The 12,143-nt window shown below is 45.0% G+C and overlaps 1 pseudogene; it reads right to left on the bottom strand.

The window, feature by feature from the left end:
• Nucleotides 1-1,489: 1,489 nt before the first annotated feature.
• Nucleotides 1,490-12,143, bottom strand: part of LOC147190295 (uncharacterized) — a 63,793-nt pseudogene continuing 53,139 nt past the window's right edge.

Here is a 12,143-nt window from a genome sequence, read left to right on the forward strand (position 1 = left end):
CAAAGCCATCGACAGCCTGCCCGTCGGGAAAGCTCCCGGCCTTGATGGTATCCCAGCAGAGGTGATCAAGATCGGCAAAGAACCTCTGCTGCACCACCTACACAACCTACTCTGCCAGTGCTGGGAAGACGGTTAAGTACCTCAAGACATGCGTGACTGTAACATCATCACCCTCTACAAGAACAAAGGTGACCGCAGTGACTGCAACAACTACAGAGGCATCTCCTTGCTGAGCATCGTGGGGAAACTCTTCACCCGAGTGGTCCTGAACAGACTCCAGAAGCTCGCTGACAGGGTGTACCCCAAATCACAGTGTGGCTTCAGGTCGGAACGATCCACCATTGACATGATTTTCTCGCTCCGCCAGCTCCAGGGGAAATGCAGAGAGCAGAACCAGTCATTGTATGTTGCCTTCATTGACCTGACCAAGGCCTTCGACCTTGTGAGCCGCGACGGCCTCTTCAAAGTCCTTGACAGGATTGGTTGCCCGGGGAGGCTGCTGAGCATCATTCGTTCCTTCCACTCCGGAATGAAGGGTGTCCTCCAATTTGACGGCGCAACATCTTCCTCTTTCGAAGTGAAAAGCGGTGTTAAGCAGGGATGTGTACTTGCTCCGACCCTCTTTGACATCTACTTCGCTATCATGCTCAAGCACGCTTTCGGGAACTCCACTGAGGGTGTCCACCTCCATACTCGCTCTGACGGCGGCCTCTACAACATGGCGAGGCTGAGGGCCAAGACCAAGATCCGCAAAGTCCTGATCAGAGACATGCTGTTTGCGGACGATGCTGCTGTCACTGCCCACAAGGAAGAACATCTTCAGCATCTCATGGATTGTTTCTCGAGGGCGTGCAGCGACTTTCAGCTGACCATCAGTCTCAAGAAGACCAACATCTTGAGTCAGGACACGTAGAGCCAACCCACCATCTCCATTAACAACTACCAGCTGGATGTGGTCAAGGAGTTTACTTACCTTGGCTCCACGGTGACAGACTCGCTTGACTTGGAACCTGAACTGAACAGAAGGATCGGCCGAGCCACCACAACTCTTGCCCGGCTCACCAAACGCGTGTGGGAGAACAGCAAGTTGACGACCAACACCAGGATGGCAGTCTACAGGGCCTGTGTTCTCAGCACCGTACTGTATGGCAGCGAGTCCTGGACCCTGTATGCACACCAAGAAAGGAGGCTCAACACCTTCCACATGCGAAACCTCAGGCGGATCCTTGGTATCAAGTGGTCCGACTTCACCACCAACAAAGACGTCTTGGAACGTGCCAACATCCCCAGCATGTACACCTTCCTCCGTCAGCATCGCCTTCGGTGGCTCGGCCACGTCCGCAGGATGGAGGACGGTAGGATCCCCAAAGATCTGCTCTATGGAGAACTCGCAGTTGGAAAGAGAGCACAGGGCCGCCCACAGCTTCGTTTCAAAGATGTTTGCAAGAGGGACTTGAAGGCTGTTGAGTTAGATGTGAAGGGATGGGAGTCACTGGCCCAGAACCGCCCAAACTGGAAACAAGAACTGGCACGTGGTCTGTGCCGAGGGGAGGAGAAGATGAGAGCATCGGCAGAAGACAAGAGAGCCAGGAGAAAGAACAGCCAGGACAAACAAGTGCCCCCCTCCAACTGTGTGTTCAGGTGCATCCATTGCAACAGGGGCTGTCACTCCCGGATCGGCCTCTTTAGCCATACCAGACGGTGCTTCCAGTCAGGCACAAACAGATAATCACACTGTGATTGAAATGCCAATGATGATGAGAGAATCTTTGGCCACAAACTGAGCACGAAAAAGGTTTCTCACCAGTGTGGATTCTTTTGTGATCATTTAAGGTTCCCTGCTGAGAGAGTCTTTTGCCACAATCTGAGCAGGAAAAAGGTTTCTCACCAGTGTGGGTTCTTACATGCTTTTTTAAGTGTCCCTTCCGAGAGAATTTCCGGCCGCAGTCGGAACAGGTGAACCGTTTCTCACCATTATCATCAGCGGTTGACGATGTGTTGTCTCTATCTGAGAGTGGAGCTAAGAGGCTATCTGCTTTTGGTTGTCCACAGTGGTTTCCAATACCCTGTGTTGTCATGTGTTTACATGAGCTGCTGCTGGAGGCTCCGCCCCTCTGTCTGCCTCATATATACTCTTCAGAGGGACACCAGTCGATGGCAACTTGCAGATCCCCTTCTCCTCCTCCTCTTCTTTGACGTCGGGAGGCTCATCCACCTCCACTTTCGTGCAAGGGTGCTCTAGCTCCTCCTCTTTCTTAATGTAAGGGGCCTGCTGCTCTTCCTCCTCTTTCAAGTGGGGTACCTCGTTGTTCTCCTCTTCCTCTTTAATGTGAGAAGTCTCTGCATCCAACCCCTCAGGACAAGCATCTTCGCTGATGTCTGAAAGACACGAGAAACACAAATGCAATTATGGTTGATAATTACAATGAAGGTTACAAGGAGAGTGAGTTCAAATTACTACTTGCTCAGTGACATTAGCAGAATCACTTACTGGTGGTGGATTTTTATCCCGAGTGGTGATTTTTTAAAATGAATTAATTTTGTTTTATCCATGGTTATTTTCGGAAAGATTCGTACAGAGTCTGACATTGCACATTTTTGAGTGGTGGAAAAGTCAAAAGCCGTCCTGGCCTCAAATATTCATGATATGAGGCACTATGTTTTCGTACTTAGTTCATATTTAGTGACTTCATGCTGTATTTTTAAGACCCTTTAAGAAATTATTAGTCCAACTGTATTCTTGGGTATGATAGTGTGCTACCCACTAAAATCAAAGCTTCAAAGATGAAGACAAAGGCTTCAAAGACTCCAGTAAATATTCTCTAGTACGGATTCAAGTTTGCGCTGTCCAATCTGTCCTGAGAACAGAATTTCCTTATTTGGGAAAAGAGAATGGTACATGTCTTATGTTGACAAAATGCACGTGAAACAACACAAGCAATAAAATGCAAAACTATATTGTCCAAAAACTGTTTATATAACAAAAACTGCAGTACAGTATACAGTACAGGTATAGATTATTAAAAAAATCACAACACAGTACAGTACGTACAGTATTTTAATGTTGATTTTTTTCCATCTTGGGAAAAAAATGAGTCTATTTTGGATTGGTTTGTTTTGTTGGGTTCTTGTTCTTCGTTTCGATGCCATGATCTACAGGACGTAAGTGAATAAAGTTAAAATCTTTCGCAATTACAGTAAAATGCACGGCAATAAAAGGTCACTTACACGTCGTCGTTTCAGATCCGATAATAGAAAACGGCGAAGCTAACACGTTTCTTCCGTCGTGTCTCCCATTGTGTCGAGTGGGCGCTGCTTTTTAAGCTAGTGCCGCGATCTACAGGACGTAAGTAAATAAAGTTAAAATCGTTCGCAATTACAGTAAAACGCACGCCAATAAAAAGTCACTTGCACGTCGTCGTTTCGAATCCGATGAAAGAAAACGGCGAAGTGAACATGTGTCTTCCGTTGCATCGGGTGGGTGCTGCGTGTATTTAAGCTCTCGCGGCCTTTCCTTCTCCATCCGGGTTACGGACGGTGGAACTTCCGCATAAGTAAGTTCCGGCAAAATGTAATATCGTAGTCAAAATGTTAATGGATAGGTTTTTATTCCGGGTGAAGGAAATTCTTTTTCATAGAATTCCGGAGATGGGAATATTTCGTTCTGTGACACAATTTTCAAGTCTAAGAGAAAAAAAGTAACGAGTACATTTGTTGCAACACAGAGTTGAGTGTTAACAACGCCGGAAATTTTGAATGTATCTGAAAAACTCAGAACGTATAAAAAAAGGCTCCAAAGTCATGAAAATTCGAGCCTTGCTTCCACCTGCAGAATGGTGTGAGTGTGTCCAAAGAGACCGACATTTACCGGTCAACGAAATACTGTATGCTTGTTCGTACATGATTGGCTGAAAAACGTGTGCCGGAGAGCTCCTGTGTTGAAGAAACTGTTGATTTCGCTACAAATGTCTGTTCTGTGGATCTCCACAATGCACAGAAATCTTTGAATATACTGTATGTACATCCATGTCTTTGAAGGCTTTTATTTTGAAACTGGCCTTTGCAACATGTGCAAGTATGAAAAATCGTGGCAGCTGGCTTGGCCACTCTAGACAGAAAATACAGCGTTGTGCTGTATAGTTAATAATGACATGAAGAAAAGTAATTCGTGGATTTATAGCGTAAGAACTAGAAGAGACCAAACCTGCACTGTGTGAGGCAAATCGACACTTCTTGAACACAGCATCGCTCTCCTCTTTTGCCCCACAAAGTTGCTCCTCGTTCTCTGCTGTTCTTCCTGGGCGCATTTTTCAAGAAAACCACCACAGTTTCCGTTCACACTTGATCTCTGCTTCACGACAAAGCAGCTAGCAAGCAGGGCTAAGTCAGTTAAGCTAGGCCCAGAAACTTGAAATAATGATGTTACAGTCCAATAAAGAAACGATGGTCGTCCTGCGTCGAGGCTAAAGTGATATAATTCGAGAAGAACATTTTGGTTCGTCTTCTTTGTCATTTTTTTTCACAAATAAATCCGTGTAATAGTTTAGCGTACGGAGTACAGTTGCAGCATTCGAACAAAGATTGTATGACAAACCCCTTAGGACAAAATTCATGGCAAAACGAGCATCGACTCGTCAAGAAAAAAAATTACAAAAACCATACCTGTCAAATCATACGGTTTAGCCATAGTTCATACGGATTTTGTGGTGAATCTTACGTATATGGCCGTATCGCACAAATCATACGGATACTGAAAATTTCCGGGGGTTTTCCCCCCTAACAGGTGGTTCCGTTTGCTTTTGCCCAGAATGGTGCTCGTCTACTCGAATGCTTTCATTTCCGGTAACTTTCTCTTCACACAGATTTCCGAAAATCGCTTGCACCAGAAACACTGACAGCATTATTGCAGTGCAAAGTAAATATGAATGGATGCTGTAACTTCGAGCCAATGGGTCAGTATTTGGAGTTGGTGAAAAAAGTAACGCAGGAATACAACTCTGAACACAGTAATGCCACTAAGTTGAATCATGACTAGACATTATATTATGGAGATCTACAATAAATATCATTGAAAATTTCGTGGGTTTTTTTCTGCCGTTATTTTGACATATAAAATGCTTTGGTATGTTATAAGGATTTTTTGCTCTTTATAAGGATTTTTTTCATACTTTATACAGGTTGGCGCTCCGAAAAGTTGACAGGTATGCATACTCCAGTTAATTGAGAGGTCCCGCCTATAAGGGGGAGTTCCAGAAAGTGACTGCGAGTGAGCACACCGCATGTTTAATGACTCTGCCACGTTGCTATTAAAAGTCACATAAAACGTAAACCTTGTCTGCTGACCATCATTACATCGGCTAGGCAGATCCAGCTGTCAAACTCATAAAGTTCGCAGACGACACCACGGTCATCGGTCTCATCAAAGACGGCGACGAGTCTGCGTACCGCCAACAAGTGGAGCAGCTGGAGCTCTGGTGCAGCCAACACAACCTCGGGCTGAACACGCTCAAGACTGTAGAGATGATCGTGGACTTCAGGAAACATCCTTCTCCACAGTTGCCCCTCACACTATCCAACTGCCCTGTGTCAACCGTCGAGACCTTCAAGTTCCTGGGAATCACAGTCTCCCAGGACATGAAGTGGGAAGTCAACACCATCTCCATCCTGAAAAGGGCCCGGCAGAGGATGTACTTCCTGAGGCTGCTGAGGAAGCATGGCCTCACAGGAGGTGCTACGACAGTTCTACACGGCAGTCATCGAATCAATCCTGTGTTCTTCCATCACGGTTTGGTTTGGGGCCGCCACAAAAAAGGACAAAATCCGACTTCAACGTTCGGACGGCGGAAAAAATCATTGGCACCGCCCTACCCACTCTTGAGGACTTGCACACTGCAAGAATCAAGACAAGGGCACGGAAAATCCTCCTGGATCCCCCGCACCCTGCCCACCACCTTTTCCAGCTACTCCCCTCAGGCAGACGCTACAGATCCATGCGCACCAAATCCAGTAGACACTTAAACAGCTTCTTCCCTCGAGCCATTAACTCCTTAAACAGTCACTGACGTAGTCACTCTTCTTGTACTACAAATACTGCTACTGGTCACTCTAAAATGGTTCAATGATTTTCTGCACCAACTGTACAAACTGTCATAGTATTGTATTTTACCACTGTTCACTTCAGCTCTGCTTGATACTTTGCACATTGTCTCACAGGTGTCACTGGGTGGTACCACCGCACTACGGTTCACTTACATTACGAAATGTCCTTGCATACCTATTTGTCATGTCCTTGTTTACGATGATACTAATGCAGCGTGTTATACCGTAAACAAATTCCTTGTGTGTTCTACATACTTGGCCAATAAAGATGATTCTGATTCTGAAGAACAAAATATAGGCGCTGCTGGAAAGGCATGCAGCAAAGCTGAAACTGTAAGCAAATTTTCCGATGGAAAAATGCGGACTAAATGGGAGTCGGACTACCACAAGAGATAAATTCAGCAGAAAAGTCATTTGAATGATGTTGGAATTATACAAAGACTCAAGATGGGAAAAGAGATTGGTACAATATTGCGGGAGAGCATAAACGACCGGGAGAAAAAGAACCGGCCGTCACACAGAAAAATTTCGACCCTGAGCAAGTTGAAGTCTTAATTGACTATATTTTACTTGCCATTAAAACGAATGCACCAAATATTGGATTGATGTTGATTTGATTCCTATCCAATGTGTTATAATATTGTTAATTTTCAATGTTTAAAAAACGCTTATCGTAATGTAACCCAGCCTTGATAAGACTGTTATTTTATTGTTAGTTCTGGAGGGTGATATTTGTTTGTGATACTGCTGTTTCCGAGGGACAATGAACGCACCGCAGCGCTCGGAGCGAGGACCCGTTAGCGAGAGAGACAGAACATTCTCGCACTTTTCCCAGGCGGGTCGAAACGAAAGAACGATAAATGAAAACTACTCCTTGAACCTCTACCTGTACAAGATAGTAAAGTTAAATCCTGTGGCAATCTTTCTTTTTTTTCTTCTCAAGGCAAGAGAAGGGTTTAGAAGAGATAACGTTCCTGGTGAGTGTTTTTTGTTGAATATGTCCGATTAGCATTTCTAGCATTCGATTTGTAACATAAAAAATCAGTCAGGAATGAAGTTGGTGAAAATGGAGATTATTGTTCTGTTGATATAAGATATAACTGTGCCGTTATAAAAGAAAGAAAAAGGGATAAACCATTGTACCGACACGTGCGCTCCATAGCAAGTGTATTAGCATCGAGCTAAGCTAACGTGCTCACGGCGAATAGCGCTGCGGCCTTCGTTCGAGCCAATTTTAGAAAATCGTTATTTTCCCTAGCCGATTATTGCCACGTTTAGTGAATGCCTTGCGCACTTTGTGCAGGCTGTTTTTTTTTTGGGACTCATAGACCATCAGAAGATTGGACTACGTAGTCTGGAGATTGGATGCCACGTGGGACGTTGGTGAAGGACATCTTGGACTTCAAAGCCACCCGTCCGCTGGAGGGTGGTAGGACAGTTGAAAGGATTTCCCTCTTTTTTTGTTGAATCTGAGATCTCAGTCGTTTTTTTTTATGGGTCAGATCTGATACCAAAAAAACAATTGATAAGAACTGATAACAATTTAACTTACTGTATGTTTTTTTCCTTGTTCATCTTTATGCATTCTGGTTCAGTTTCCCATCTACTCCTATTGTAAATATTCACTCAATATATTTTTTTATAAAAACCTCAGTCAGTGTGTCTTCTTCCTGTTGGAGGTTTCCCCTTGACTCTAACTAGAGTCTGCTGTTGCCAATCTCGCTGTGACCTTAAGTAGTGCACCCTAACTCAAATAGATTTGATAGATTGACACACTTCCCCTTGACTGACAACTTAATAGAAGGGTGCCACTAGTAGCTGCACCTAGGGTGGCTACACAATTTGGCGAGCCAGCCAGAAGATTGGCATAGCAGCTTAGTTACCTCCAACGCAACCCCTAAGACACAGGTGACAGGTTAGTCTATTTGATTTTCTTTGCAAAGAAAAAAAATGGATCTTTGTGAACGATTTGGAATTGATGGTCAGAAAACCTTGTTTGTTACAGGGGTTGAACAAATTTGCACCGATGATAACATTTCTGATGTGTTTGTGATAAATGGCAAAATAGCTCAGGTCATTCGAGTTCCTGATGAGTTACATCAGCCTAAAGGCAGAACTCTTGTTGTCGATGAATCAGAACAGGCTATTCTGAAAATTGATCCATTGACTTTAGGGGGACTTGTACCCTGTCGATCCAAGTTCAGTTTGGACTTCTAAAACTGTTAGAGACATCACTCAAGGCGAGATGGGCAAAGAAGTGGCCCGTCGATACCTTAGGGAACTTGAGTCTATGGGGAGTAGTGGGAAGGTTGGCTTCCTTAGCTTTCTTCAAAGTGAATCACAGACAGACCCCACACCAAAGATTGCAACACAATCGAATGACGACCAGAATGTTGACACTGCCACTCACTATTCCGATCGAAGTGAACCAATGGAACCCAGTAGCGCTTTTAGCCCTAGGAATGTCCGCATAGATGAGAGCCTTTACAACCCTCCTCATGTTCAGAAGGTAGTAGTTGAGCACATTGTACGTAGTGAGCCAACTCACACATCACACACGAGAATACGCACTTTCTCAGGTCGAAGTCCTAGGCCCAACGGTGAAGTGGATTATGAGACATGGCGCAGCCAAGTCGATCTCTTACTCAGTGACTCTTCTTTGACTGATGCACACAAGGTGAGGAGGATCCTTGAGAGCTTGCTCAGCCCTGCTTCTGAAATTGTAAAGCCCCTTGGTGTCACTGCGTCACCAAACACTTATGTCGATCAGCTTGAATCTGCTTTCGGTGTTGTCGAGGATGGAGAAGAACTCTTCACTTCCTTTCTTTGCTCGAACCAAAACAGCGGAGAAAAATCCTCTGCTTTCTTGAGCCGCCTCCACAGTCTTCTCACCAGAGTAATTTTTAGAGGGGGAGCAGCTGCTACGAATGCAGATGGGCTGCTCCTTAAACAATTTATTCGGGGTTGCTGGGACCAGAGTTTGATAATAGGTCTCCAACTTGAAGGGAAAAAGGGTTCTCCTCCCTCATTCCCTGACCTCCTTCTCATGTTGAGGACAGAAGAAGACCGACGGTCAGCCAAGTTTGATCGTATGAAGAAACATTTGGGTACAACAAAGGCTGCTGCACATGCCCACTCTGCATTTGGCATTCCAGTCTTTGACCAAGTACCGCTTGTAGGCCCCACTTCATCAGATAACGAAACTGTGAAACTTGATTTGAAAATCAATGAACTCATGAGACAAGTCGAAAAGTTGAGCAAAAAAGAGAGAGACACCACCCTACTGACAAACACCGCTGTATCCCCACAACCCATTGAGCAACCCCCAAATGAAACTGCTAAACTTGAAAATCAAATTGCTGAATTGACCAGACAAGTTCAAATACTTGTCCAGAACCAGAAGGTTACATGCAAATCCGAACCCCCCAATCCAAAGGAGTTCTCGGCTGTAAATATGAGACAAACACAGGCCTCTACAAGAATCCCTGGAATGCCTCGTGCATGGTTTTGTTTCAAGTGTGGGGAAGGAAATCATATAGCAGTCCATTGCACGAATGAGCCAAATCCCACGCTTGTCAAGGAAAGGAATGCAGAGTTAAAGAAGAAACAAGCAGACTTTGCTGCAAGACAAACTACAGCTCCTTTTGCTTTAAACTAGTGACAGCTCCTGCGGTGGGACGTCCAGGAGTTGAAACCCTTGATTCTCTGAGTCCCAAATCCCTGGGCATTGAATGCCAAACCCAACCTGTTGACATTTTTAACCCTCAATTGATATTACCCCAAGGTCTTATAGGCCCACGCTGTGCAGCCTCTGTACTTGTTGAAGGTACGCCATGCGAATCCATAATAGATTCCGGTTCACAAGTGACGACAATTTCTGAAACTTTTCACAAAGAGCACCTTTCCCATCTTCTCATCCAACCCATCCACACTATTCTTGAGATTGAAGGAGCTGGAGGACAAAATGTCCCATACTTAGGCTACATTCAAACGAACATTTCGTTTCCACAGCACATAGCGGGAAAAGAGCAGCAATTGGTTGTACTCGCACTTGTGGTTCCTGAATGCCACTTCAACAGTAGAATCCCACTACTGATTGGGACAAACGTGCTTTTGCGACTCCATGAGCAATTAGTGGAGCAAAATGGGCCCAAGTTTATTCAGATCTTACCTTCTAAACAGTTTGCAATGATCCTCCAACATGTTGCCCAGGCACAGAGAAGTGATACTCATTCCTACCCTGTCATGCTGCATAGTAAGAAGCCAATCACAGTCCTTGCAAACCAAAAATTGTGCCTTATGGGGATTGTGAGATTAGGACAGAAGAACCAGAACACAAGATTTGTGCTTGAACAGCATGACCAGTACAGATTACCAGGAGGACTGCTAATCGAATCGACTTTAGTGGACATCCCCTTTAGGGCCAGTACCAAAGTACCGGTCATAGTGCATAATGTGAGCGAACATAGTGTGACATTGCGGCCAACTAGTGTCGTGGCTCAAGCTTGTGCAGCCCAGCTGGTTTCCCCTTTAGAATCTGTGCAAGCTCAGTTTTCCCCAAGTCAACCGGAACAGGAAACCAATAGACCCCCATTCAGTCTTGATGAGTCTCCCATCCCATGTGAATGGAAAGAGCGCATCCAGAAAAAGCTACAATCTATTTCTGAAGTTTTTGCCCTTGATGAAATGTCGTATGGCCACACCACTGCTGTAAAACATCAGATCCGGTTACATGATGAGACACCTTTCAAAGAAAGACCAAGACCTATCCACCCAAGTGACGGAGAAGCAGTGAAGCAGCATCTCAGACAGTTACTCGATGCTGGAATAATTCGTGAGTCTCAAAGCCCTTTCGCTTCACCCATTGTCTTAGTTAAGAAAAAGAATGGCTCAATTCGCCTATGCATAGACTATCGCAAGCTAAATATGAGGACCATTAGAGATGCATACGCCTTACCGAATATTGAAGAGACCTTTGCAGCTCTCAGTGGAGCAAAGTGGTTCTCTGTCATGGTCCTTAAGTCTGGCTATTATCAAGTCGAAGTAGCCGAAGAGGACAAGCCTAAGACGGCTTTCGTGTGCCCCCTTGGCTTCTATGAGTTTAACAGGATGCCACAAGGCGTCACAAATGCCCCAGGCACTTTCCAACGCCTCGTGGAGAAGTGTGTTGGTGACCTCCACCTCAACGAAGTGCTTGTTTTTCTGGACGATCTAATTGTGTTCTCAGACACATTAGAGGAGCACGAAAACAGGTTAATGAAGGTGTTGTCACGTCTCAGAGACTATGGACTCAAGTTGTCCCCAGAAAAGTGCCAACTCTTTCGAGATTCAGTGAAATACTTAGGACATGTTGTGGATGCACGTGGAGTTCATACCGATCCTGACAAAATCTCAGCTTTGAAAACCTGGCCACGTCCATCTACTTTCAAAGAATTGAAGTGTTTTCTAGGCTTCGCTGGATACTATCGCCGTTTTGTTGAAGGATACTCCAAGATAACTAAACCCCTTAACCGCCTCACTGCAAACTATCATCCACCAAAGAAACGAGGAAAGATTTACAAACGAGAGCCATTCCAGTTGTCCCGTCGTCCCAATCACTCACTTGCTGACCTCTGGACTCCAGAGTGTGAGACAGCTTTTCATTCGATCATTGAGAAACTTACCTCAGCACCTATTCTCGCTTTTGCAGACCCACAACTTCCATACATACTACACACTGACGCTTGTCAGGATGGTTTGGGAGCTGTGCTGTATCAACAGCAGGGAGGGAAGCTTCGAGCAGTTGCTTATGCTAGTTGGGGGCTTTCCAAAAGTGAACAAAATTATCCCACACATAAACTTGAATTCTTGGCCCTCAAGTGGGCCGTATGCGACAAGTTTAATGATTACCTGTATGGTTCCTCTTTTGTTGTCCTGACTGATAATAATCCCCTAACATATGTCTTGACAAGTGCCAAACTGGATGCAGCTGGACATAGATGGTTGGCTGCCTTGTCTACGTATCATTTCACCATTAAGTACCGGGCAGGTCAAGCAAACAAAGA

The sequence above is a fragment of the Hippocampus guttulatus genome, chromosome 19, assembly GCF_054856545.1.
Source record: "Hippocampus guttulatus isolate MCC_2025c chromosome 19, RoL_Hgut_1.0, whole genome shotgun sequence".
In the NCBI taxonomy this organism is placed as follows: domain Eukaryota; kingdom Metazoa; phylum Chordata; class Actinopteri; order Syngnathiformes; family Syngnathidae; genus Hippocampus; species Hippocampus guttulatus.